General features: G+C 45.6%; 2 pseudogenes; both read right to left on the reverse strand.

The window, feature by feature from the left end:
- On the reverse strand, positions 1-26,900 carry LOC119310470 (annotated as a pseudogene).
- On the reverse strand, positions 25,706-25,844 carry LOC119313361 (annotated as a pseudogene).
- Positions 26,901-27,344: the final 444 nt, after the last annotated feature.

The following is a 27,344-nucleotide window of genomic DNA, read 5'->3' on the forward strand; positions in this document are numbered from 1 at the left end:
CTACAATCCAGAGAAGCCACATAACACAATCCAGAGACCTGCTACAAACCCCGTGACAATACCGAGGTATAATGACAATGCATCGCCCATGCCCTCATGCTCATCTTCAAGAGCCAGTGCAGTGGTTTCAGTTCGTGAACAGTTCCTTGAGACGGGTGGGCCACATAGACCTGGGTTACCAATGTAGATGGATGGCTGGTCGTCCAGAGTTCTTAACTGATTTCCAAATGGTATGGTTCATGTCAGATTGTTATATGACAGGTTCAAGTGTGCCAGTACTGTTAGATCCGCAAGACTTGTAGGGATTTCACGAGAGAGCTTATTATACGAGAGATCCAAAGATTCCACTGCCCATAGCTCACCAATCGTTTGAGGGATTATGCCGCTGAGATGATTCCAAGACAAGTTCAAGTTTTTCAATGCATCGAGCATGCCGATTTCATGAGGAATCTGCCCTGTTAAATTGTTGCAAGAGAAATCATGTTTACCATGTACATGATTCCTGTCGTGTATTCAAGCTGCTGGCCTTTTGTGACCACCCATAGACTATCGGTATAAGCATGCGGGTTCTTGTAGATGGAGACGGCCACAACAAAGTTGACAGTTTTGAAAAGTGCGCCTTGCTGATTGGGAGTATGAGCCATAGCTATGAGATTCCCAAGTGATAGTGGTATCTTTCCTAAGATGTTGTTGTTTGCAATGTCTAAATATTGAAGCCCCTTTATCTTGGTGAGTTCAACAGGGATGCCACCAGTGAGCATGCTTGACCGCAGCCTCAGAAATGCTAAGGATGGTATCTTTGACCAAATCCATGTTGGTAAACGCCCAGTAAATTTATTGCATGCGAGATCAAGGAATTTTAGCTCTTTAAACCTCCGAAGAAAGGTTGGCAATTCTCATGAAAGATTGTTGTTGTTCAAGTTAAGCATAGTAATGAAGGAAATATGCCCTAGAGGCAATAATAAGTTATTATTTATTTCCTTATTTCATGATAAATGTTTATTATTCATGCTAGAATTGTATTAACCGAAAACATAATACATGTGTGAATACATAGACAAACATAGATCACTAGTATGCCTCTACTTGACTAGCTCGTTAATCAAAGATGGTTAAGTTTTCTAACCATAGACATGAGTTGTCATTTGATTAACGGGATCACATCATTAGGAGAATGATGTGATTGACTTGACCCATTTCATTAACTTAGCACTTGATTGTTTAGTATGTTGCTATTGCTTTCTCCATGACTTATACATGTTCCTATGGCTATGAGATTATGCAACTCCCGTTTACCGGAGGAACACTTTGTGTACTACCAAACGTCACAACGTAACTGGGTGATTATAAAGGTGCTCTACAGGTGTCTCCGAAGGTACTTATTGAGTTGGCGTATTTTGAGATTAGGATTTGTCACTCCAATTGTCGGAGAGGTATCTCTGGGCCCTCTCGGTAATGCACATCACTATAAGCCTTGCAAGCAATGTTGCGGGATGATGCATTACATAACGAGTAAAGAGACTTGTCGATAACGAGATTGAACTAGGTATTGAGATACCGACGATCGAATCTCGGGCAAGTAACATACCGATGACAAAGGGAACAATGTATGTTGTTATGCGTTTTGACCGATAAAGATCTTCATAGAATATGTGGGAGCCAATATGAGCATCCAGGTTCCGCTATTGGTTATTGACCGGAGATGTGTCTCGATCATGTCTACATAGTTCTCGAACCTGTAGGGTCCACACGCTTAACGTTCGGTGACGATTTATATTATGAGTTATGTGTTTAGATATACCAAAGGTAGTTTGGAGTCCCGGATGATATCGGGGACATGACGAGGAGTCTCGAAATGGTCGAGACGTAAATATCGATATATTGGACGACTATATTCGGACATCGGAAAGGTTCCGAGTGATTCAGGTATTTATCAGAGTACCGGAGAGTTACGGGAATTCGCCGGGGAGTATATGGGCCTTATTGGGCTTTAGGGGAAAAAGAGAGGGGAGGTTGCGCGCCCCCCAAGGTCTAGTCCGAATTGGACTAGGGGGAGGGGCTGCGCCTCCTCCTTCCTTCTCTTCTCTTTTCCCTTTTCTTGACTCCTACTACTACTACTACTTGGAAGGGGGGGCGGGGGAGGGGGATCCTACTCCCGGTGGAAGTAGGACTCCTCTAGGGCGCGCCATAGGAGGGCCGGCCCTCCCCCCTCCTCCACTCCTTTATATACGGGGGCAGGGGGCACCTCTAGGCACACAAGTTGATCTGTTGATCTCTCCCAGCCGTGTACGGTGCCCCCCTCCACCATATTCCACCTCGGTCATATCGTAGTCGTGCTTAGGCGAAGCCCTGCGTTGGTAGCAACATCATCACCGTCATCATGCCGTCGTGCTGACGAAACTCTCCCGTGAAGCTCTGCTGGACCAGAGTTCGCGGGACGTCATCGAGCTGAACATGTGCTGAACTTGAAGGTGCCGTACGTTCGGTACTTGGATCGGTCGGATCGTGAAGACGTACAACTACATCAACCGCGTTGTGCTAACGCTTCCGCTTACGGTCTACGAGGGTATGTGGACAACAGTCCCCCCTCTCGTTGCTATTCATCATCATGATCTTCCGTGTGCGCAAGATTTTTTTTGAAATTACTACGTTCCCCAACAAGTAATACTTGAAAATTTGGGTGTAGGAGGGCAATTGGGCATTGTCCCATTTAGTAGGTTCTGGTCTAGAAATTTCATTCCTGCAACTCAAACATGGAGCATGGAATGGTCCCAGAAAAGGATTTTTTGAAAAGCATGAGTATTTGTAGCTTTGGAGTGCCAATATGCAATGGCACTGTGCCCAACAGATTGTTCCCTGACAGGTCCAAGTAGACTAGGTTCTTTGGTAGTGTTGGAATTGGTCTAGCAAGCTGATTAAAACTAATATCCAAAACAATTTATTTGGTTCCACGAAACCGAAAAAATGCGGGAAGCCAGCCGAAAATCCGATTTCTAGACAAATGCAACTGTTCAGCATGGTACATAGAGATCCAGAACTCATCAGGTATGGAATCATGTATACAGGTGTTTGAAATATCAAGATAGGTGATCGTTGGTTGGCTAATCCATGCAGGAAACTGGGGGCCTAGGATGCAAGAACTAAAACTCGCTGAAGTTAATTTCAATAAAGTGTTCCTTTTTCTGTCAACCACTATAGTTAACGGATCGTTGGAGATCCATAGAACTTTTATACTGGTCATGTTTATGAAATGGTCTGCAGTAATTGTATGTAGGTTGTTTGAGTCTAACCATAATTCCTCCAAATTTGTGAGTTCATGTATACCAACGGGTATCTCTTCGGGTAGTTTATTATTATCGAGTTGAAGTATGAGCAAGCTGCTAAATTGCTCTAGCCGATATGGAAGGCTCCCTCTCAGATTGTTACAGTCCATACAACTCTTGTAACTCATTTGTTGGCAATCTATGAAATAGGTCTTCTGTGTCCCCACTAATGAAGTTCTCTGATAATTGGAGCAGTTGTAGTTTCTTTAGTTTCTTGAAGGTCGATGGCACCATGCCGGAGAAGTTGTTTGTGCTAAGGCTCAATGATTGTATAGAGGTCAAGTTTCCCACTTCGCCAGGTATAGAACCCTGGATTCCACAGTTACTCAGATCAAGGCCTGTGAGCATAGGTAGATCCCAAACCAAGTAGTTGGCTCCAAAGGATGAGTTAAATGAGTTGGACTCGAGGTCGAGTGTATCTAGTGATGTGAGGTTGGAGTGCAACGGCAGTGGCATAATGTTTTGGAGCCCACAAGCAGCTAGTTCAAAGGGTTATCAGGGAGGGGAGCATGTTGACAACATGAGTCCAGTCAACGTTAGCGCTGAGGTCCACCTCAGACATGTCGAGATATTGTAGCTTCTGCAGGCGTGACAACCATCTGAGATCAGGTGAGCAAAAACCACGTAACTGAATTGAGAGGTCAAGGCTGACCAGATTGGATAGGTTCCCGAGGTGGGGAAGGATTCGCCCACCGAAAGATGAGCTGGTGAGGGCGAGATGTTTATGGCTCCTAAGACCCCCGATGAACTCCGGGATGGGACTACCACTGAAATTGTTGTACGAGAGGTCCAGGTGCTTGAGATGTCGTAGAGTGAGTAAGGAGGAGCTTATCTGACCTCCGATGGCTCCGGGCATGATTTCATCATACAAGTCGGTATCACTGTTGACATGGAGGCCGACAACGTAACCGATCCGGTAGCTGCACTCGACACCCGTCCACCAGCAGCAGTCCTCCTCGACTCGCCATGACGAAAGGTAGTTGTATGAGGAAGCGTAGAACCCTTTTGTTGGGAACGTAGTAATTTCAAAAAAAATTCCTACGCACACGCAAGATCATGGTGATGGCATAGCAACGAGAGGGGAGAGTGTTGTCCACATACCCTCGTAGACCGTAAGCGGAAGTGTTATGACAACGTGGTTGATGTAGTCGTACGTCTTCACGATCCGACCGATCCAAGTACCGAACGTACGGCACCTCCAAGTTCAGCACACGTTCAGCTCGAAGACGATCCCCGGACTCCGATCCAGCAAAGTGTCGGGGATGAGTTCCGTTAGCACGACGGCGTGGTGACGATGATGATGCTCTACCGACACAGGGCTTCGCCTAAACTCTGCGACGATATGACTGAGGTGGAATATGGTGGAGGGGGGCACCGCACACGGCTAAGGAACGATCCGTAGATCAACTTGTGTGTCTAGGGTGCCCCCTGCCCCCGTATATAAAGGAGCAAGGGGGTGCGGCCGGCCCTAGGAGGAGGTGCGCCGGAGGAGTCCTACTCCCACCGGGAGTAGGACTCCCCCCCTTCCCTAGTTGGACTAGGACTTAGGGGGAAGGAGGAGAGGGGGGAAAGGAAAGGGGGGGCGCCGCCCCCCTTCCTTGTCCTATTCGGACTTGGGGGGGGGAGGGGCGCGCGGCTGCCCCTTGTCCCCTTCTCCTCTTCCTCCACTAGGCCCACTAAGGCCCATTAGGTCACCGGGGGGTTTCGGTAACCTCCCGGTACTCCGGTAAAATGCCAATTTCACCCGGAACACTTCCGATGTGCAAACATAGGCTTCCAATCTATCAATCTTTATGTCTCGACCATATTGAGACTCCTCGTCATGTCCGTGATCACATCCGGGACTCCGAACAATCTTCAGTACATCAAAACTTATAAACTCATAATAAAACTATCATCGTAACTTTAAGCGTGCGGATCCTACGGGTTCGAGAACTATGTAGACATGACCTAGAACTATTCTCGGTCAATAACCAATAGCGGAACCTGGATGCTCATATTGGCTCCTACATATTCTACGAAGATCTTTATCGGTCAAACCGCATAACAACATACGTTGTTCCCTTTGTCATCGGTATGTTACTTGCCCGAGATTCGATCGTCGGTATCCAATACCTAGTTCAATCTCGTTACCGGCAAGTCTCTTTACTCGTTATGTAATGCATCATTCCGTAACTAACTCATTAGCTACATTGCTTGCAAGGCTTATAGTGATGTGCATTACCGAGAGGGCCCAGAGATACCTCTCCGACAATCGGAGTGACAAAACCTAATCTCGAAATATGCCAACCCAACATGTACCTTTGGAGACACCTATAGTACTCCTTTATAATCACCCAGTTACGTTGTGACGTTTGGTAGCACCCAAAGTGTTCCTCCAGTAAACGGGAGTTGCATAATCTCATAGTTACAGGAACATGTATAAGTCATGAAGAAAGCAATAGCAACATACTAAACGATCAATTGCTAGGCTAACGGAATGGGTCATGTCAATCAAATCATTCTCCTAATGATGTGATCCTATTAATCAAATGACAACACTTGTCTATGGTTAGGAAACATAACCATCTTTGATTAATGAGCTAGTCAAGTAGAGGCATACTAGTGACTATATGTTTGTCTATGTATTCACACATGTATCATGTTTCCGGTTAATACAATTCTAGCATGAATAATAAAAATTTATCATGATATAAGGAAATAAATAATAACTTTATTATTGCCTCTAGGGCATATTTCCTTCAGTCTCCCACTTGCACTAGAGTCAATAATCTAGTTCACATCGCCATGTGATTTAACACCAATATTCACATATGTATGTGATTAATACCCATAGTTCACATCATCATGTGATCAACACCCAAAGGGTTTGTTCACATCGCTATGTGATTAACACCCAAAGAGTACTAAGGTATGATCATGTTTTGCTTGTGAGAGAAGTTTAGTCAACGGGTCTGTCATATTCAGAGCCGTATGTATTTTGCAAATATTCTATGTCCACAATGCTCTGCACGGAGCTACTCTAGCTAATTGCTCCCACTTTCAATATGTATCCAGATTGAGACTTAGAGTCATCTGGATTGGTGTAAAAGCTTGCATCGTTGTAACTTTTTACGACGGGCTCTTTTATCACCTCCATAATCGAGAAACATCTCCTTAGTCCTCACTAAGGATATTCTTGACCGCTGTCCAGTGATCTACTCTTAGATCAAAATTGTATTCCTTTGTCAAACTCAGAGCAAGGTATACAATAGGTCTGGTTCACAGCATAGCATACTTTATAGAACCTATGACTGAGGCATAGGGAATGACTTTTCATTCTCTTTCTTATTTTCTGCCATGATCGGGTCTTGAGTCTTACTCAACTTCATAGCTTTGCATCAAAGGCAAGAACTCCTTCTTTGATTGTTCTATTTTGAACTATTTCAAAAATTTATCAAGGTATGTACTCATTGAAAAAAATCTTATCAAGCGTCTTGATCTATCTATATAGATCTTGATGCTCAATGTGTAAGCAGCTTCACCGAGGTCTTTCATTTAAAAACTTTTATTCAAGTATCCCTTTATGCTATCCAGAAATTCTATATCATTTCTGATCAACTATATGTCATCTACATATAGTATCAGAAATGCTATAGAGCTCCCACTCACTTTCTTGTAAATACAGGCTTCACCGCAAGTCTGTATAATACTATATGCTTTGATCAACTTATCAAAGCGTATATTCCAACTCTGAGATGCTTGCACCAGTCCATACATGGATCGCTGGAGCTTGCACATTTTGTTAGTACCTTTAGGATTGACAAAACCTTCTAGTTGCATCATATACAACTCTTCGTTAAGAAAACCATTAAGGAATGCAGTTTTGACATTCATTTGCCAGATTTCATAAAATGTGGCAATTGCTAACATGATTCGGACAGACTTAAGCATCGCTACAGTTGAGAAAATCTCATTGTAGTCAACACCTTGAACTTGTCGAAAACCCTTTTGCGACAAGTCAAGCTTTGTAGACAGTTACATTACCATCAGCGTCAGTCTTCTTCTTAAAGATCCATTTATTCTCAATGGCTTGCCGATCATCGGTCAAGTCAACCAAAGTCCATACTTTGTTTTCATACATGGATCCCATCTCAGATTTCATGGCCTCTAGCCATTTTGCAGAATCTTGGCTCATCATCGCTTCCTCATAGTTCGTAGGTTCATCATGGTCAAGAAACATGACTTCCAGAATATGATTACTGTACCACTCTGGTGCGGATCTTACTCTGGTAGACCTACGAGGTTCAGTATAAACTTGTTCTGAAGTTTCATGATCAATATCATTAGCTTCCTCACTAATTGGTGTAGGTGTCACAGAAACCAATTTCTGTGATGAACTACTTTCCAATAAGGGAGCAGGTATAGTTACCTCATCAAGTTCTACTTTCCTCCCATTCACTTCTTTCGAGAGAAACTCCTTCTCTAGAAAGGATCCATTCTTAGCAATGAATGTCTTGCCTTCGGATCTGTGATAGAAGGTGTACCCAACTGTCTCCTTTGGGTATCCTATGAAGACACATTTCTCCGATTTAGGTTCGAGCTTATCTGGTTGAAGTTTCTTCACATAAGCATCGCAGCCCCAAACTTTAAGAAATGACAACTTTGGTTTCTTGCCAAACCACAGTTCATAAGGCGTCGTCTCAACGGATTTTGATGGTGCCCTATTCAACGTGAATGCGGCCGTCTCTAAAGCATAACCCCAGAACGATAGCGGTAAATCAGTAAGAGACATCATAGATCGCACCATATCTAGTAAAGTACGATTACGATGTTCGGACACACCATTTCTTTGTGGTGTTCCAGGTGGCGTGAGTTGCGAAACTATTCCGCATTGTTTCAAATGTAAACCAAACTCGTAACTCAAATATTCTCCTCCACGATCATATCGTAGAAACTTTATTTTCTTGTTACGACGATTTTCCACTTCACTCTGAAATTACTTGAACTTTTCAAATGTTTCAGACTTGTGTTTCATTAAGTAGATATACCCATATCTGCTTAAATCATCTGTGAAGGTGGGAAAATAACGATATCCGCCACGAGCTTCAACATTCATCGGACCACATACATCTGTATGTATGATTTCCAACAAATCTGTTGCTCTCTCCATTGTACCGGAGAACGGTGTTTTAGTCATCTTGCCCATGAGGCACGGTTCGCAAGTACCAAGTGATTCATAATCAAGTGATTCCAAAAGTCCATCAGTATGGAGTTTCTTCATGCGCTTTACACCGATATGACCTAAACGGCAGTGCCACAAATAAGTTGCACTATCATTATCAACTCTGCATCTTTTGGCTTCGACATTATGAATATGTGTATCACTACTATCGAGTTTCAATAAAAATAGACCACTCTTCAAGGGTGCATGACCATAAAAGATATTATTCATATAAATAGAACAACCATTATTCTCTGATTTAAATGAATAACCGTCTCGCATCAAAGAAGATCCAGATATAATGTTCATGCTCAACGCTGGCACCTAATAACAATTATTCAGTTCTAAAACTAATCCCGAAGGTAGATGTAGAGGTAGCGTGCCGACCGCGATCACATCGATTTTGGAACCGTTTCCCACGCGCATCATCACCTCGTCCTTGGCCAGTGCTCGCTTATTCCGTAGTCCCTGTTTCGAGTTGCAAATATTAGCAACAGAACCAGTATCAAATACCCAGGTGCTACTGCGAGCTCTAGTAAGGTACACATCAATAACATGTATATCACATATACCTTTGTTCACCTTGCCATCCTTCTTATCCGCCAAATACTTGGGGCAGTTCCGCATCCAGTGTCCAGTCTGCTTGCAGTAGAAGCACTCAGTTTCAGGCTTAGGTCCAAACTTGGGTTTCTTCTCTTGAGCAGCAACTTGCTTGCTGTTCTTCTTGAAGTTCCCCTTCTTCTTCCCTTTGCCCTTTTTCTTGAAACTAGTGGTCTTGTTGACCATCAACACTTGATGCTCCTTCTTGATTTCTACCTCCGCAGCTTTTAGCATTGCGAAGAGCTTGGGAATTGTCTTGTTCATCCCTTGCATATTATAGTTCATCACGAAGCTCTTGTAGCTTGGTGGTAGTGATTGGAGAATTCTGTCAATGACGCTATCATCCGGAGATTAACTCCCAGTTGAATTAAGTGATTATTATACCCAGACATTTTGAGTATATGCTCACTGACAGAACTATTCTCCTCCATCTTGCAGCTGTAGAACTTATTGGAGACTTCATATCTCTCAATCCGGGCATTTGCTTGAAATATTAACTTCAACTCCTGGAACATCTCATATGCTCCATGACGTTCAAAACGTCGTTGAAGACCCGGTTCTAAGCCGTAAAGCATGGCACATTGAACTATCGAGTAGTCATCAGCTTTGCTCTGCCAGACGTTCTTAACGTCGTCAGTTGCATCAGCAGCAGGCCTGGCACCCAGCGGTGCTTCCAGGACGTAATTCTTCTGTGCAGCAATGAGGATAATCCTCAGGTTACGGACCCAGTCCGTGTAATTGCTACCATCATCTTTCAGCTTTGCTTTCTCAAGGAACGCATTAAAATTCAACGGAACAACAACACGAGCCATCTATCTACAACAAACATAGACAAGCAAAATACTATCAGGTACTAAGTTCATGATAAATTTAAGTTCAATTAATCATATTACTTTAGAACTCCCACTTAGACAGACATCTCTCGAGTCATCTAAGTGATCACGTGATCCAAATCAACTAAACAAGAACCGATCATCACGTGAGATGGAGTAGTTTTCAATGGTGAACATCACTATGTTGATCATATCTACTATATGATTCACGCTCGACCTTTCGGTCTCCGTGTTCCGAGGCCATATCTGCATATGCTAGGCTCGTCAAGTTTAACCTAAGTATTCTGCGTGTGCAAAACTGGCTTGCACCCGTTGTAGATGGACATAGAGCTTATCACACCCGATCATCACGTGGTGTCTGGGCACGACGAACTTTGGCAATGGTGCATACTCAGGGAGAACACTTCTTGATAATTTTTAGTGAGAGATCATCTTAAAATGCTACCGTCAATCAAAGAAAGATAAGATGCATAAAGGATAAACATCACATGGAATCAATATAAGTGATATGATATGGCCATCATCATCTTGTGCTTGTGATCTCCATCTCCGAAGCACCGTCGTGATCACCATCGTCACCGGCGCGACACCTTGATCTCCATCGTAGCATCGTTGTCGTTTATGCCATCTATTGCTTCTATGACTATCGCTACCGCTTAGTGATAAAGTAAAGCAATTACAGGGCATTTGCATTTCATACGATAAAGCGACAACCATATGGCTCCTGCCAGTTGCCGATAACTTCGGTTACAAAACATGATCATCTCATACAATAAAATATAGCATCACGTCTTGACCATATCACATCACAACATGCCCTGCAAAAACAAGTTACACGTCCTCTACTTTGTTGTTGCATGTTTTACGTGGCTGCTACGGGCTTAGCAAGAACCGTTCTTACCTACGCATCAAAACCACAACGATAGTTCGTCAAGTTAGTGCTGTTTTAACCTTCGCAAGGACCGGGCGTAGCCACACTCGATTCAGCTAAAGTGAGAGAGACAGACACCCGCCAGCCACCTTTAAGCACGAGTGCTTGTAACAGTGAAACCAGTCTCGCGTAAGCGTACGCGTAATGTCGGTCCGGGCCGCTTCATCTCACAATACCGCCGAACCAAAGTATGACATGCTGGTAAGCAGTATGACTTGTACCGCCCACAACTCACTTGTGTTCTACTCGTGCATATGACATCTACGCATAAACCTGGCTCGGATACCACTGTTGGGGAACGTAGTAATTTCAAAAAAAAAATCCTACGCACACGCAAGATCATGGTGATGGCATAGCAACAAGAGGGGAGAGTGTTGTCCACGTACCCTCGTAGACCGTAAGCGGAAGCGTTATGACAACGCGGTTGATGTAGTCGTACGTCTTCACAATCCGACTGATCCAAGTATCGAACGTACGGCACCTCCGAGTTCAGCACACGTTCAGCTCGATGACGATCCCCGGACTCCGATCCAGCAAAGTGTCGGGGATGAGTTCCGTCCGCACGACGGCGTGGTGACGATGATGATGCTCTACCGACGCAGGGCTTCCCCTAAACTCTGCGACGATATGACTAAGGTGGAATATGGTGGAGGGGGGCACCGCACACAGCTAAGGAACGATCCGTAGATCAACTTGTGTGTCTAGGGTGCCCCCATGCCCCCGTATATAAAGGAGCAAGGGGGGTGCGACCGACCCTAGGAGGAGGCGCGCCGGAGGAGTCCTACTCCCACTGGGAGTAGGACTCCACCCTTCCCTAGTTGGACTAGGACTTGGGGGGAAGGAGGAGAGGGGGGAAAGGAAAGGGGGGGCACCGCCCCCCTTCCTTGTCCTATTCGGACTTGGGGGGAGGGGCGCGCGGCTGCCCCTTGTCTGTTGGGGAACGTTGCAGAAAATTAAAAATTTTCCTACAGTTTCACCAAGATCCATCTATGAGTTCATCTAAGCAACGAGTCAAGGGAGTGAGTTTGCATCTACATACCACTTGTAGATCGCGTACGGAAGCGTTAGAGGGAGCGGTGATGATGGAGTCGTACTTGCCGTGATTCAGATCACCGGAGATCCTAGCGCTGACAGACGGCACCTCCGCGTTCAACACACGTATGGAGAGTGTGACGTCTCCTCCTTCTTGATCCAGCAAGGGGGAAGGAGAGGTTGATGATGATGGCTCCAGCAGCAGCACAACGGCGTGGTGGTGGTGGAACAGCAGCACTCCGGCAGGGCTTCGCCAAGCACGTGACGGAGGAGGAAGAGGTGTAGCAGGGGGAGGGGGCGCCAGGACTTCAGGGTGCGGCTTCCCCTCTCCCCCCTCCCTTTATATAGGCCCCCAGGGGGGGCGCCGGCCCTGGGAGATTCAATCTCCCAAGGGGGCGGCGGCCAAGGGGGGAGGAGTGCCCCCCAAGGCATGTGGTGCGCCCCCCCCCCCACCCTAGGGTTTCAACCCTAGGCACAGGGGGTGGGCCTAGGGGGGCACACCAGCCCACTATGGGCTGGCTCCCCTCCCACTTCAGCCCATGGGGCCCTCCGGGATGGGTGGCCCCACCTGGTGGACCCCGGGACCCTTCCGGTGGTCCCGGTACAATACCGGGTGACCCCAAAACTTTCCCGATGGCCGAAATACCACTTCCTATATATAATTCTTTACCTCCGGACCATTCCGAAACTCCTCGTGACGTCCGGGATCTCATCCGGGACTCCGAACAACATTCGGTATACTGCATACTCATATTCATACAACCCTAGCGTCACCGAATCTTAAGTGTGTAGATCCTACGGGTTCGGGAGACACGTAGTCATGACCGAGACGGCTCTCGGGCAATAACCAACAGCAGGATCTGGATACCCATGTTGGCTCCCACATGCTCCTCGATGATCTCATCGGATGAACCACGATGTCGAGGATTAGAACAACCCCGTATACAATTCCCTTTGTCATTCGGTACGTTACATGCCCGAGACTCGATCGTCGGTATCCCAATACCTCGTTCAGTCTCGTTATCGGCAAGTCACTTTACTCGTACCGTAATGCATGATCCCGTGACCAAACACTTGGTCACTTTGAGCTCATTGTGATGATGCATTACCGAGTGGGCCCAGAGATACCTCTCCGTCATACGGAGTGACAAATCCCAGTCTCGATCCGTGTCAACCCAACAGACACTTTCGGAGATACCTGTAGTGCACCTTTATAGTCACCCAGTTATGTTGTGACGTTTGGTACACCCAAAGCACTCTTACGGTATCCGGGAGTTACACGATCTCATGGTCTAAGGAAGAGATACTTGACATTGGAAAAGCTCTAGCAAAATGAACTATACGATCTTGTGCTATGCTTAGGATTGGGTCTCGTCCATCACATCATTCTCTTAATGATGTGATCCCGTTGTCAATGACATGTAATGTCCATAGTCAGAAACCATGACTATCTGTCGACCAACGAGCTAGTCAACTAGAGGCTCACTAGGGACATGTTATGGTCTATGTATTCACACGTGTATTACGATTTCCGGATAATACAGTTATAGCATGAATAAAAGACAATTATCATGAACAAGGAAATGTAATAATAACCCTTTTATTATTGCCTCTAGGGCATATTTCCAACAGTCTCCCACTTGCACTAGAGTCAATAATCTAGTTATATTGTGATGAATCGAACACCCATAGAGTTCTGGTGTTGATCATGTTTTGCTCGCGAGAGAGGTTTAGTCAACGGATCTGCGACATTCAGATCCGTATGTACTTTGAAAATATCTATGTCTCCATCTGGAACATTTTCTCAGATGGAGTTGAAACAACGCTTGATGTGCCTGGTCTTCTTGTGAAACCTGGGCTCCTTGGCAAGGGCAATAGCTCCAGTGTTGTCACAGAAGAGTTTGATCGGCCCCGACGCATTGGGTATGACTCCTAGGTCGGTGATGAACTCCTTCACCCAAATAGCTTCATGCGCTGCCTCCGAGGCTGCCATGTACTCCGCTTCACATGTAGATCCCGCCACGATGCTCTGCTTGCAGCTGCACCAGCTTACTGCTCCACCATTCAACATATACACGTATCCGGTTTGTGACTTAGAGTCATCCAGATCTGTGTCGAAGCTAGCGTCGACGTAACCCTTTACGACGAGCTCTTCGTCACCTCCATAAACGAGAAACATGTCCTTTGTCCTTTTCAGGTACTTCAGGATATTCTTGACCGCTGTCCAGTGTTCCTTGCCGGGATTACTTTGGTACCTTCCTACCAAACTTACGGCAAGGTTTACATCAGGTCTGGTACACAGCATGGCATACATAATAGATCCTATGGCTGAGGCATAGGGGATGACGCTCATCTCTTCTTTATCGTTTGCTGTGGTCGGGCATTAAGCCGAGCTCAATCTCACACCTTGCAGTACAGGCAAGAACCCTTTCTTGGACTGATCCATTTTGAACTTCTTCAAAATTTTATCAAGGTATGTGCTTTGTGAAAGACCTATGAGGCGTCTTGATCTATCCCTATAGATCTTGATGCCTAATATGTAAGCAGCTTCTCCAAGATCCTTCATTGAAAAACACATATTCAAGTAGGACTTAATACTGTCCAAGAATTCTATATTATTTCCCATCAAAAGTATGTCATCTACATATAATATGAGAAATGCTACAGAGCTCCCACTCACTTTCTTGTAAACACAGGCTTCTCCATAAGTCTGCATAAACCCAAACGCTTTGATCATCTCATCAAAGCGAATGTTCCAACTCCGAGATGCTTGCACCAGCCCATAAATGGATCGCTGGAGCTTGCATACTTTGTCAGCGTTCTTAGGATCGACAAAACCTTCCGGCTGCATCATATACAGTTCTTCCTTAAGATGCCCGTTAAGGAATGCCGTTTTGACGTCCATCTGCCATATCTCATAATCATAGTATGCGGCAATTGCTAACATGATTCGGACGGACTTAAGCTTCGCTACGGGAGAGAAAGTCTCATCATAGTCAATCCCTTGAACTTGCCGATAACCCTTACCGACAAGTCGAGCTTTATAGATGGTGACATTACCATCCGCGCCCATCTTCTTCTTAAAGATCCATTTGTTTTCTATCGCTCGCCGATCATCGGGCAAGTCAGTCAAAGTCCACACTTTGTTTTCATACATGGATTCTATCTCGGTTTTCATGGCTTCAAGCCATTTGTTGGAATCTGGGCCCGCTATCGCTTCTTCATAGTTCGAAGGTTCACCGTTGTCTAACAACATGATTTCCAGGACAGGGTTGCCGTACCACTCTGGTGCGGAACGTGTCCTTGTGGACCTACGAAGTTCAGTAGTAACTTGATCAGAAGTACCTTGATCATCATCATTATTTTCCTCTTCAGTTGGTGTAGGCATCACAGGAACATTTTCCTGAGCTGCACTACTATCCCGTTCAAGAGGTAGTACTTCATCGAGTTCTACTTTCCTCCCACTTACTTCTTTCGAGAGAAACTCTCTTTCCAGAAAGGATCCGTTCTTGGCAACAAAGATCTTGCCCTCGGATCTTAAGTAGAAGGTATACCCAATGGTTTCCTTAGGGTATCCTATGAAGACGCATTTTTCCGACTTGGGTTCGAGCTTTTCAGGTTGAAGTTTCTTGACATAAGCATCGCATCCCCAAACTTTTAGAAACGACAGCTTAGGTTTCTTTCCAAACCATAATTCATACGGTGTCGTCTCAACGGATTTAGACGGTGCCCTATTTAAAGTGAATATAGCTGTCTCTAGAGCATATCCCCAAAATGATAGCGGTAAATCGGTAAGAGACATCATAGACCGCACCATATCCAATAGAGTGCGATTACGACGTTCGGACACACCGTTACGCTGAGGTGTTCCAGGCGGCGTGAGTTGTGAAACGATTCCACATTTTCTTAAGTGTGTACCAAATTCGTGACTTAAATATTCTCCTCCATGATCCGATCGTAAGAATTTTATCTTTCGGTCATGTTGATTCTCTACCTCATTCTGAAATTCCTCGAACTTTTCAAAGGTCTCAGACGTGTGTTTCATCAAGTAGACATACCCATATCTACTCAAGTCATCAGTGAGAGTGAGAACATAACGATATCCTCCGCGAGCCTCAACGCTCATTAGACCGCACACATCGGTATGTATGATTTCCAACAAGTTGGTTGCTCGCTCCATTGTTCCGGAGAACGGAGTTTTGGTCATCTTGCCCAAGAGGCATGGTTCGCATGTGTCAAATGATTCATAATCGAGAGACTCCAAAAGTCCATCAGCATGGAGCTTCTTCATGCGCTTGACACCAATGTGACCAAGGCGGCAGTGCCACAAGTATGTGGGACTATCGTTATCAACTTTACATCTTTTGGTATTCACGCTATGAATATGTGTAACATTACGCTCGAGATTCATTAAGAATAAACCATTGACCATAGGGGCATGACCATAAAACATATCTCTTATATAAATAGAACAACCATTATTCTCGGATTTAAATGAGTAGCCATCTCGTATCAAACGAGATCCAGATACAATGTTCATGCTCAAACATGGCACCAAATAACAATTATTAAGGTTTATAACTAATCCCATAGGTAAGTGTAGAGGTAGCGTGCCGACGGCGATCACATCGACCTTGGAACCATTCCCGACGCGCATCGTCACCTCATCCTTCGCCAGTCTCCGCTTATTCCGCAGCTCCTGCTGTGAGTTACAAATATGAGCAATGGCACCGGTATCAAATACCCAAGAGTTACTACGAGTACTGGTAAGGTACACATAAATTACATGTACATCAAATATACCTTTAATGTTGCTGGCCTTCTTATCCGCTAAGTATTTGGGGCAGTTCCGCTTCCAGTGACCCTTCCCCTTGCAATAAAAGCACTCAGTCTCAGGCTTGGGTCCATTCTTTGACTTCTTCCCGGCAACTGGCTTACCGGGCGCGACAACATCTTTGTCGTCCTTCTTGAAGTTCTTCTTACCCTTGCCCTTCTTGAACTTAGTAGTCTTATTGACCATCAACACTTGATGTTCTTTCTTGATTTCAACCTCTGCCGACTTCAGCATTGAAAATACTTCAGGAATGGTCTTCACCATCCCCTGCATATTATAGTTCATCACAAAGCTCTTGTAGCTTGGTGGGAGCGACTGAAGGATTCTGTCAATGACCGCCTCATCCGAGAGGTTAATGTCCAGCTGGGACAGGCGGCTGTGCAACCCAGACATTTTGAGTATATGCTCACTGACAGAACTGTTTTCCTCCATCTTACAACTATAGAACTTGTCGGAGACTTCATATCTCTCGACCCGGGCATGATCTTGGAAAACTAGTTTTAGCTCCTCGAACATCTGATATGCTCCGTGTTGCTCAAAACGCTTTTGGAGCCCCGGTTCTAAGCTGTAAAGCATGCCGCACTGAACGAGGGAGTAATCATCAGCACGTGTCTGCCAAACGTTCAAATCGTCTTGTAGTGCTGGGAGAGCAGGTGGGTCACCTAACGGTGCTTCAAGGACATTTGCTTTCTTGGCAGCTATGAGGATGATCCTAAGGTTCCAGACCCAGTCCATATAGTTGTTGCCATCATCTTTCAGCTTGGTTTTCTCTAGGAATGCATTGAAGTTCATGTTGACACGAGCGTTGGCCATTTGATCTACAAGACATATTTTGCAAAGATTTTAGACTAAGTTCATGATAATTAAGTTCATCCAATCAAATTATTTAATGAACTCCCACTCAGATTTGACATCCCCTTAGTCATCTAGGTGTTACACGATCCGAGTTGACTAGGCCGTGTCCGATCATCACGTGAGACGGACTAGTCATCGTCGGTGAACATTCTCATGTTGATCGTATCTTCCATACGACTCGTGTTCGACCTTTCGGTCTCCGTGTTCCGAGGCCATGTCTGTATATGCTAGGCTCGTCAAGTTAACCCTAAGTGTTTTGCATGTGTAAAACTGTCTTACACCCGTTGTATGTGAACGTAAGGATCTATCACACCCGATCATCACGTGGTGCTTCGAAACGACGAACTTTAGCAATGGTGCACAGTTAGGGGAGAACACTTCTTGAAATTGTTGCAAGGGATCATATTATTTACTACCGTCATTCTAAGTAAACAAGATGCATAAAACATAATAAACATCACATGCAATTATATAAAGTGGTGACATGATATGGCCAATATAATATAGCTCCTTTGATCTTCATCTTCGGGGCTCCATGATCATCTTGTCACCGGCATGACACCATGATCTCCATCATCATGATCTCCATCATCGTGTCTTCATGAAGTTGTCACGCCAACGACTACTTCTACTTCTATGACTAATGCGTTTAGCAATAAAGTAAAGTAGTTTACATGCCGTTCTTCAATGACACGCAGGTCATACAAAAAATAAAGACAACTCCTATGGCTCCTGCCGGTTGTCATACTCATCGACATGCAAGTCGCGATTCCTATTACAAGAACATGATCTCATACATCACAATATATCATCCATCATTCATCACAACTTCTGGCCATATCACATCACATGACAATTGCTGCAAAAACAAGTTAGACGTCCTCTAATTGTTGTTGCATCTTTTACGTGGCTGCAATTGGGTTCTAGCAAGAACGTTTTCTTACCTACGAATAACCACAACGTGATTTTGTCAACTTCTATTTACCCTTCATAAGGACCCTTTTCATCGAATCCGCTCCAACTAAAGTGGGAGAGACAGACACCCGCCAGCCACCTTATGCAACTAGTGCATGTTATTCGGTGGAACCGGTCTCACGTAAGCGTACGTGTAAGGTTGGTCCGGGCCGCTTCATCCCACAATACCGCTGAAGCAAGATAAGACTAGTAGCGGCAAGAAAGTTGACAAGATCTACGCCCACAACAAAATTGTGTTCTACTCGTGCAATAGAGAACTACGCATAGACCTAGCTCATGATGCCACTGTTGGGGAACGTTGCAGAAAATTAAAAATTTTCCTACGGTTTCACCAAGATCCATCTATGAGTTCATCTAAGCAACGAGTCAAGGGAGTGAGTTTGCATCTACATACCACTTGTAGATCGCGTACGGAAGCGTTAGAGGGAGCGGTGATGATGGAGTCGTACTCGCCGTGATTCAGATCACCGGAGATCCTAGCGCCGAACGGACGGCACCTCCGCGTTCAACACACGTACGGAGCGTGTGACGTCTCCTCCTTCTTGATCCAGCAAGGGGGAAGGAGAGGTTGATGGTGATGGCTCCAGCAGCAGCACAACGGCGTGGTGGTGGTGGAACAGCAGCACTCCGGCAGGGCTTCGCCAAGAACGTGGCGGAGGAGGAAGAGGTGTAGCAGGGGGAGGGGGCACCAGGACTTCAGGGTGCGGCTGCCCCTCTCCCCCTCCCTTTATATAGGCCCCCAGGGGGGGCGCCGGCCCTGGGAGATTCAATCTCCCAAGGGGGCGGCGGCCAAGGGGGGAGGAGTGCCCCCCAAGGCATGTGGTGCGCCCCCCCCCACCCTAGGGTTTCAACCCTAGGCGCAGGGGGTGGGCCTAGGGGGGCGCACCAGCCCACTATGGGCTGGCTCCCCTCCCACTTCAGCCCATGGGGCCCTCCGAGATGGGTGGCCCCACCCGGTGGACCCCCGGGATCCTTCCGGTGGTCCCGGTACAATACCGGGTGACCCCGAAACTTTCCCGATGGCCGAAATACCACTTCCTATATATAATTCTTTACCTCCGGACCATTCCGAAACTCCTCATGACGTCCGGGATCTCATCCGGGACTCCGAACAACATTCGGTATACTGCATACTCATATTCATACAACCCTAGCGTCACCGAACCTTAAGTGTGTAGACCCTACGGGTTCGGGAGACACGTAGTCATGACCGAGACGGCTCTCGGGCAATAACCAACAGCGGGATCTGGATACCCATGTTGGCTCCCACATGCTCCTCGATGATCTCATCGGATGAACCACGATGTCAAGGATTAGAACAACCCCGTATACAATTCCCTTTGTCATTCGCGTACGTTACATGCCCGAGACTCGATCGTCGGTATCCCAATACATCGTTCAGTCTCGTTACCGGCAAGTCACTTTACTCGTACCGTAATGCATGATCCCGTGACCAAACACTTGGTCACTTTGAGCTCATTGTGATGATGCATTACCGAGTGGGCCCAGAGATACCTCTCCGTCATACGGAGTGACAAATCCCAGTCTCGATCCGTGCCAACCCAACAGACACTTTCGGAGATACCTGTAGTGCACCTTTATAGTCACCCAGTTACGTTGTGACGTTTGGTACACCCAAAGCACTCTTACGGTATCCAGGAGTTACACGATCTCATGGTCTAAGGAAGAGATACTTGACATTGGAAAAGCTCTAGCAAAATGAACTATACGATCTTGTGCTATGCTTAGGATTGGGTCTCGTCCATCACATCATTCTCCTAATGATGTGATCCCATTGTCAATGACATCTAATGTCCATAGTCAGAAACCATGACTATCTGTCGACCAACGAGCTAGTCAACTAGAGGCTCACTAGGGACATGTTATGGTCTATGTATTCACACGTGTATTACGATTTTCGGATAATACAGTTATAGCATGAATAAAAGACAATTATCATGAACAAGGAAATATAATAATAACCCTTTTATTATTGCCTCTAGGGCATATTTCCAACATTGTCCCCTTCTCCTCTTCCTCCACTAGGCCCACTAAGGCCCATTAGGTCACCGGGGGGTTCCGGTAACCTCCCGGTACTCCCGTAAAATGCCGATTTCACCCGGAACACTTCCGAGGTCCAAACATAGGCTTCCAAAATATCAATCTTTATGTCTCGACTATTTCGAGACTCCTCGTCATGTCCGTGATCACATCCGGGACTCCGAACAATCTTCGGTACATCAAAACTTATAAACTCATAATAAAATTGTCATCGTAACTTTAAGCGTGCGGACCCTACGGGTTCGAGAACTATGTAGACATGACCTAGAACTATTCTCGGTCAATAACCAATAGCGGAACCTGGATGCTCATATTGGCTCCTACATATTCTACAAAGATCTTTATCGGTCAAACCGCATAACAACATACGTTGTTCCCTTTGTCATCGGTATGTTACTTGCCCGAGATTCGATCGTCGGTATCCAATACCTAGTTCAATCTCGTTACCGGCAAGTCTCTTTACTCGTTATGTAATGCATCATTCCATAACTAACTCATTAGCTAAATTGCTTGCAAGGCTTATAGTGATGTGCATTACCGAGAGGGCCCAGAGATACCTCTCCGATAATCGGAGTGACAAAACCTAATCTCGAAATACGCCAACCCAACATGTACCTTTGGAGACACCTGTAGTACTCATTTATAATCACCCAGTTACGTTGTGACGTTTGGTAGCACCCAAAGTGTTCCTCCGGTAAACGGGAGTTGCATAATCTCATAGTTACAGGAACATGTATAAGTTATGAAGAAAGCAATAGCAACATACTAAACGATCAATTGCTAGGCTAATGGAATGGGTCATGTCAAACACATCATTCTCCTAATGATGTGATCCCATTAATCAAATGACAACACATGTCTATGGTTAGGAAACATAACCATCTTTGATTAATGAGCTAGTCAAGTAGAGGCATACTAGTGACTATATGTTTGTCTATGTATTCACACATGTATCATGTTTCCGGTTAATACAATTCTAGCATGAACAATAAACATTTATCATGATATAAGGAAATAAATAATAACTTTATTATTGCCTCTAGGGCATATTTCCTTCACCTTTGTCTCGGGCCGCAATGTATATATATGGTCGAAGCCTTGATGTACAAGTTTGAGAGAGAGAGAGAGAGAGAGAGATCGTGATCCTCTCGAGAGGTTACAGGAGATATGGGAGAGATGAAGAGATAGATAGGGATACAAGTTAAACCACTTTCCTATCCCTATACACTTTATATTCTAACGTCCCCCCACAATCTAAACCCTATTTGCCAAGGTTGAGATTGTACTTGAAATCATCTAACCTCCTCATTGCCAGAGGCTTTGTGAATCCATCAGCAAGTTGATCACCTGTTGGAATAAACCTTATATCAAGCAGTTTGCGTGTCACTCTTTCTCTGACAAAGTGAAAATCAACTTCAATATGTTTTGTCCGTGCATGAAAACCAGGATTAGCTGAAAGATAGGTTGCACCAATGTTATCACACCATAATCTTGCAGCCTGTGGAACTTTAATTCCAAGTTCATGTAGCAATGTCTGAATCCACATCACTTCAGCTGTTGCATTAGCCAAAACTTTATACTCAGCCTCAGTGCTTGACCGTGAGACTGTTGCATGTTTTCTTGCACTCCATGTCACAAGGTTTGTTCCCAGAAACACAGCAAAACCACCTGTTGACCTTCTATCATCAGCACACCCTGCCCAATCTGCATCAGAGTAAGCTGACACAAGCATAGATGAAGACTTGACAATCTGAAGACCAAGTCCCTCTGTAAACTTGAGATACCTCAATATCCTTTTGACTGCTATCCAATGAACAGTAGTAGGAGCATGCAAATATTGACATACTTTGTTAACAGATTATGAAATATCAGGACGTGTAAGAGTCAAGTACTGCAATGCACCTACAACACTTCTATAGTTTGTTGCATCATCTGACCCAAGTGCTTCTCCACTTTCAACAGTAAGTTTTTCTGAAGTAGAGATAGGTGTACTGACTGGCTTACACTTTTCCATACCTACCATTCTGAGAATGTCAGTGGTATATTTCTCTTGTGTAAGACGTATGCCATCCTTTACCTTCTTGACCTCAATTCCAAGAAAGTAATGTAGATCTCCCAAGTCTTTAAGAGCAAGCTCCAGCTTTAAATCCTTAAGCAGACAAGTTGTAGCATCTGAGCTGGAACTGGCAACAATTATATCATCAACATAAACAAGAACAAATATAGTAACATTGTTCTTATGATAAAAGAATAATGAGGTATCTGCCTTTGATGGTGTAAACCCAAGCTTTTGCAACTGTGTACTTAGCCTTGAGTACCAGGCTCTTGGGGCCTGTTTTAACCCATACAATGTTTTGTCCAACTTACAGACATAATGTGGTGTGTTCTTGTTTTCATATCCTGGTGGCTGCCGCATGAACACTTCTTCCTCAAGAACACCGTGAAGAAACGCGTTCTGAACGTCTAGCTGTCGTAGGCTCCAATCTCTGGAAATAGCAATAGACAATACAAGTCGAATAGTAGCTGATTTAATAACGGGACTAAAGGTATCCTCATAATCTATACCAAACCTTTGCTTAAAACCTTTTGCAACTAGTCTGGCTTTGTATCTGTCTATACTTCCATCAGCTCACATTAGCATCCCTCTTTGGTGGAACTAACCGCCAAGTTTTGTTTTGAATAAGTGCATCATATTCAACATCCATAGCCTTCTTCCAATCCTTGTGTGCAAGAGCATCATGCAAATTTGTTGGTTCACCGGTACTTGTGAGAAACGCACGCTTAAGTTTATCATACCTGATTGTACCATCCATATATTTCTTCTCCTTGACAATACCTGAATGAGATCGTGTATGACGGAGAGGAACTGAAGTTTCTGCAGAACTAGCCACAGAAGATCCGTTCGGCACAAAAAATCCATCTGGTACAGAGGCAGACACGCTCTCCCCCTTGCCAGTAGCATCAGGACTCGTGGCACGGGGCGAGGCGCTGCTGTGCGGGCTAGTGGGCTCCGCGCCTGGCGGGCTGTCGGCCACTGAACCAGAGGCGCTGGTTGGCTCCGCGCCTGGATGGCTGTCTGCCACCTGACCGGCCGTCACGGGAGACACGAGGCGATCCGCCTGGGATCCCGCACCCGTCAGACTGCGGCGCGGATCAGCCTCGGATCGCGTAGCTGCAGCGCCAGGTGAATCTTCCTGGGATCTGGCGCCTGATCCTGTTTTAGCTGCATCTACACACATAAAATCATGTCCTGTGGCTGCACAATCAACATTAGATTCAAAATTTTCCATGGAATTTTCCACATGATCAGTTCTAATTAATTCACCCCCGTGATCAAGAGAAGACAGAGGATCAGAAAGAAGTGAGATGTCAGCACACAAAAGAGCTCCCACATTAGGATGAAGTTTAGCAAATGGAAATAATGTTTCATCAAAAATGACATCACGAGAAATATAGATACGGCCTGATGAGATTTCTAGACATTTGTATCCTTTATGAAGATTACTATAGCCGAGAAACACTCATTGTGTGGACCGAAACTCAAGTTTATGGCTATTGTAGGGACGCAAATTTGGGTAGCAAGCACACCCAAAATTTTTGAGAGAGCTATAGTCTGGTTTTTGATGAAACAAACGTTCCAAAGGAGTAGTGTTGCCAATGACTCGACTAGGCAAACGATTGATAAGATAAGTAGCCGTGATAAAGGCCTCATCCCAATATTTAAGTGGCATTGATGCATGAGCTAAAAGAGACAAACCAACTTCCACAATATGATGGTGTTTGCGTTCGGCTGAACCGTTTTGTTGATGTGCATGAGGACAAGAGACATGATGATTAATGCCAACGCTACGGAAGAAAGAGTTGAGTTTCTCATATTCTCCTCCCTAGTCACTTTGGACTGCAAGGATCTTTCTGTCAAATTGTCTTTCAACAAGTTTTTGGAATTCTTGGAAAACAGAAAAGACTTCAGATTTGAACTTAAGCAAATATATCCATGTGAATTTGCTATAATCATCAATAAAACTGACATAGTATTTCTTTCGACCAAAAGAATCTCTTGCATGACCCCATACATCACTGAAAATAAGCTCTAAAGGAGCATGAGACACACTATTTGACAAGGGATAAGGAAGTTAGTGACTCTTTGCACATTGACAAGCTTCACAAACTGACTCACTTTTGGGACTACGTGATAATGAAAGATTGCCTTTATTGACTACTTGCTTGACTATATTTGGAGAAGGATGACCTAATCTTTGGTGCCATTTGGCTAAGGAGGGCTTGATGGCAGAATAAACTTGACGATGACACTTTCGATCAAAGACTCTTGATGTGATGGGATATAATCCTCCAATGCATCTACCGTGATGGATGAGCTCCTTCGTTGCCCGATCCTTTATGAAAAAATAGGTATGATGAGTTTCAAAGAAAACATTATTGTCGGAGGTTAAACGAGACATGGAAGCTAGATTTTTATCGGCTTGAGGAACATGAAGGACATCTTTAAGGATAATATCACGTTTAAGGCTAGGGGAATTAATAGAAGATTGACCAATGTGAGAGATGTCCATACCTCCACCGCTTGCGGTGTGAATTTGATCTTTGCCGTGATACCTCTCTCGGAGGGCAAGCTTCTCTAGCTCGTTCGTGACATGGTCCGTAGCTCCAGAATCAGCGTACCAGACCGTGTCACCATCAGCTCCGCCGTGCTCCCGCATGGCTGCAGCGACGTGCTTTGTATCAGGCACGAAGTCCTCATCATACCGGTGCCAGCAGTCAATGACTTCATGGCCCGGTTTCTTGCACAGCTGCATCTAGGCCGACGGTTGTTGTTGTTGTAGCCGCCGTTGTAGCCGCCGTTGTAGCTGTTGTTGCCGCGGTCACCACCACTGTTGTCGCGGTCACCAGGGCGAGCCTGGCCTTGGTTACCACTGCGCCCGCCGCCGCTGTTGTTTCCGCTTTTGCGCCACTGCTGTCCACGCCCACGACCACGTCCGCGGGAAGCGACGTTGACAGAGGACTGGCGCAGATTTCCTCCTTGAAGTATGCTGAGGCGGGCGTCGAAGCTCAGGAGCTGGCTATACAGCTCCTGAACCGTAACAGGTTCGACCCGCGCCGCCAAGGCCGAGATCACAGGGTTGTAGTCGATGTCGAGGCCGGCGATGACGTGGGAGATGATCTCGGCGTCTCCGAGCGGTGCACCGGCGCAGGCAACTTCATCTGTAAGGGTTTTAATTTTCCCAAGATATTCTGCCATGCTTAGATTACCTTTCTGCAGATTGGTGAGCGCCATCCTCGTGTTGATCATCTGGGCTTGTGTTTGCGCAGCAAACATGGCATGGATGGAGTTCCATACCTCGGCCGGCGTCTGGAGCATCGCTACTTGGGCAAGGACCTCTCAAGACAGAGACCCCATGAGGTACCCTTGTACCTGTTGCTGCTGCGCAAACCAGATCGATCTGGCGTAGTTGAAGACCTGCTCTTCCGTCCCATTGTTGTTGATGGTGATGGTGGCAGGGGGCGCCGGACTTGTGGCGTCGAGGAAGTGCTCCATCTGTGCTCCTTTGATCTGAGGTAGCACAACAGCCTTCCAGAGGAGAAAGTTCGTCCTCGTAAGCTTCTCTGATGGAGGCGGACCGAGAGAGGGCGAGCTGCTGGAGGTGGAAGATGAGGCAAAGGTGGAGGGTGTGGATAAAGTGGACAGAGCGCTCATGGTGGATGCGGGCATGGTGGCAGCAGCGGTGGACGGCGTGGTACCTGACATGGTTACCTCTTCTCGATCTCGGTTCCTCTCTTTTTCCGATCAACTAGATGGATTCCTTCTCGAGGGCTAGACGTACGAGAGGAAGGGCTCTAATGACCATATGAGGAAGCGTAGAACCCTTTGTCTCGGGCCGCAATGTATATATATGGCCGAAGCCTTGATGTACAAGTTTGAGAGAGAGAGATCGATCGTGATCCTCTCGAGAGGTTACAGGAGATACGGGAGAGATGAAGAGATAGATAGGGATACAAGTTAAACCACTTTCCTATCCCTATACAGTTTATATTCTAACAAGTTGCTCGGGTCGGTGAGGCCGGCCTTGAAGGCGAGAAGCGCATCCCGCTCGCGGGGGATGCATGTGATGTTCGTTGTGTGTGGTTGTGGTGGCGGCAGCGCAGGCACGACTATGGCCGACGAGCTCCGGATGAACCACGTCGCTAGGACTATTAGGGTCACCGTCGCTTGGATCAGCCGTTCTCTCCTGGCCATTTTGGGTGCCCTTGTGTGTATGGTTCCGTTGTCTAGTTGTGGCTCCTAGTTGCCCCGGAGACGTCCCATTTTAAGGACCTTCCATTCGTTCCACTCATCAAAGTCAAGTCAACAGGTGCTATATCCACTCAGCGTGTAGTGACAATGCCTGTTTCCCGTCAATAAAGTTTAGTGACCAATGTGTGTCTTTACTTCACTTTGATTAGTGGATCATGGGAGTGCACAACCACCAAATCTTAGTGCATGAAATTCCACAACAGAATGATAGCGAATCACCAAAATCGTAAAGCGACAGGAAGTTCACATCAGGACATCGACACGCTGTTGCTGCGCTGCATGTCACGCAGTAGATTTGGGTAAATCTCACGTCCATGTTGAACCGTAGAGCTCAGCTCCTCTAAGTTAGAAAGTACAACATGATGTTTTTATTGATTCACGATGTTG

Source organism: Triticum dicoccoides, chromosome 5B, assembly GCF_002162155.2.
Source record: "Triticum dicoccoides isolate Atlit2015 ecotype Zavitan chromosome 5B, WEW_v2.0, whole genome shotgun sequence".
NCBI lineage: Eukaryota > Viridiplantae > Streptophyta > Magnoliopsida > Poales > Poaceae > Triticum > Triticum dicoccoides.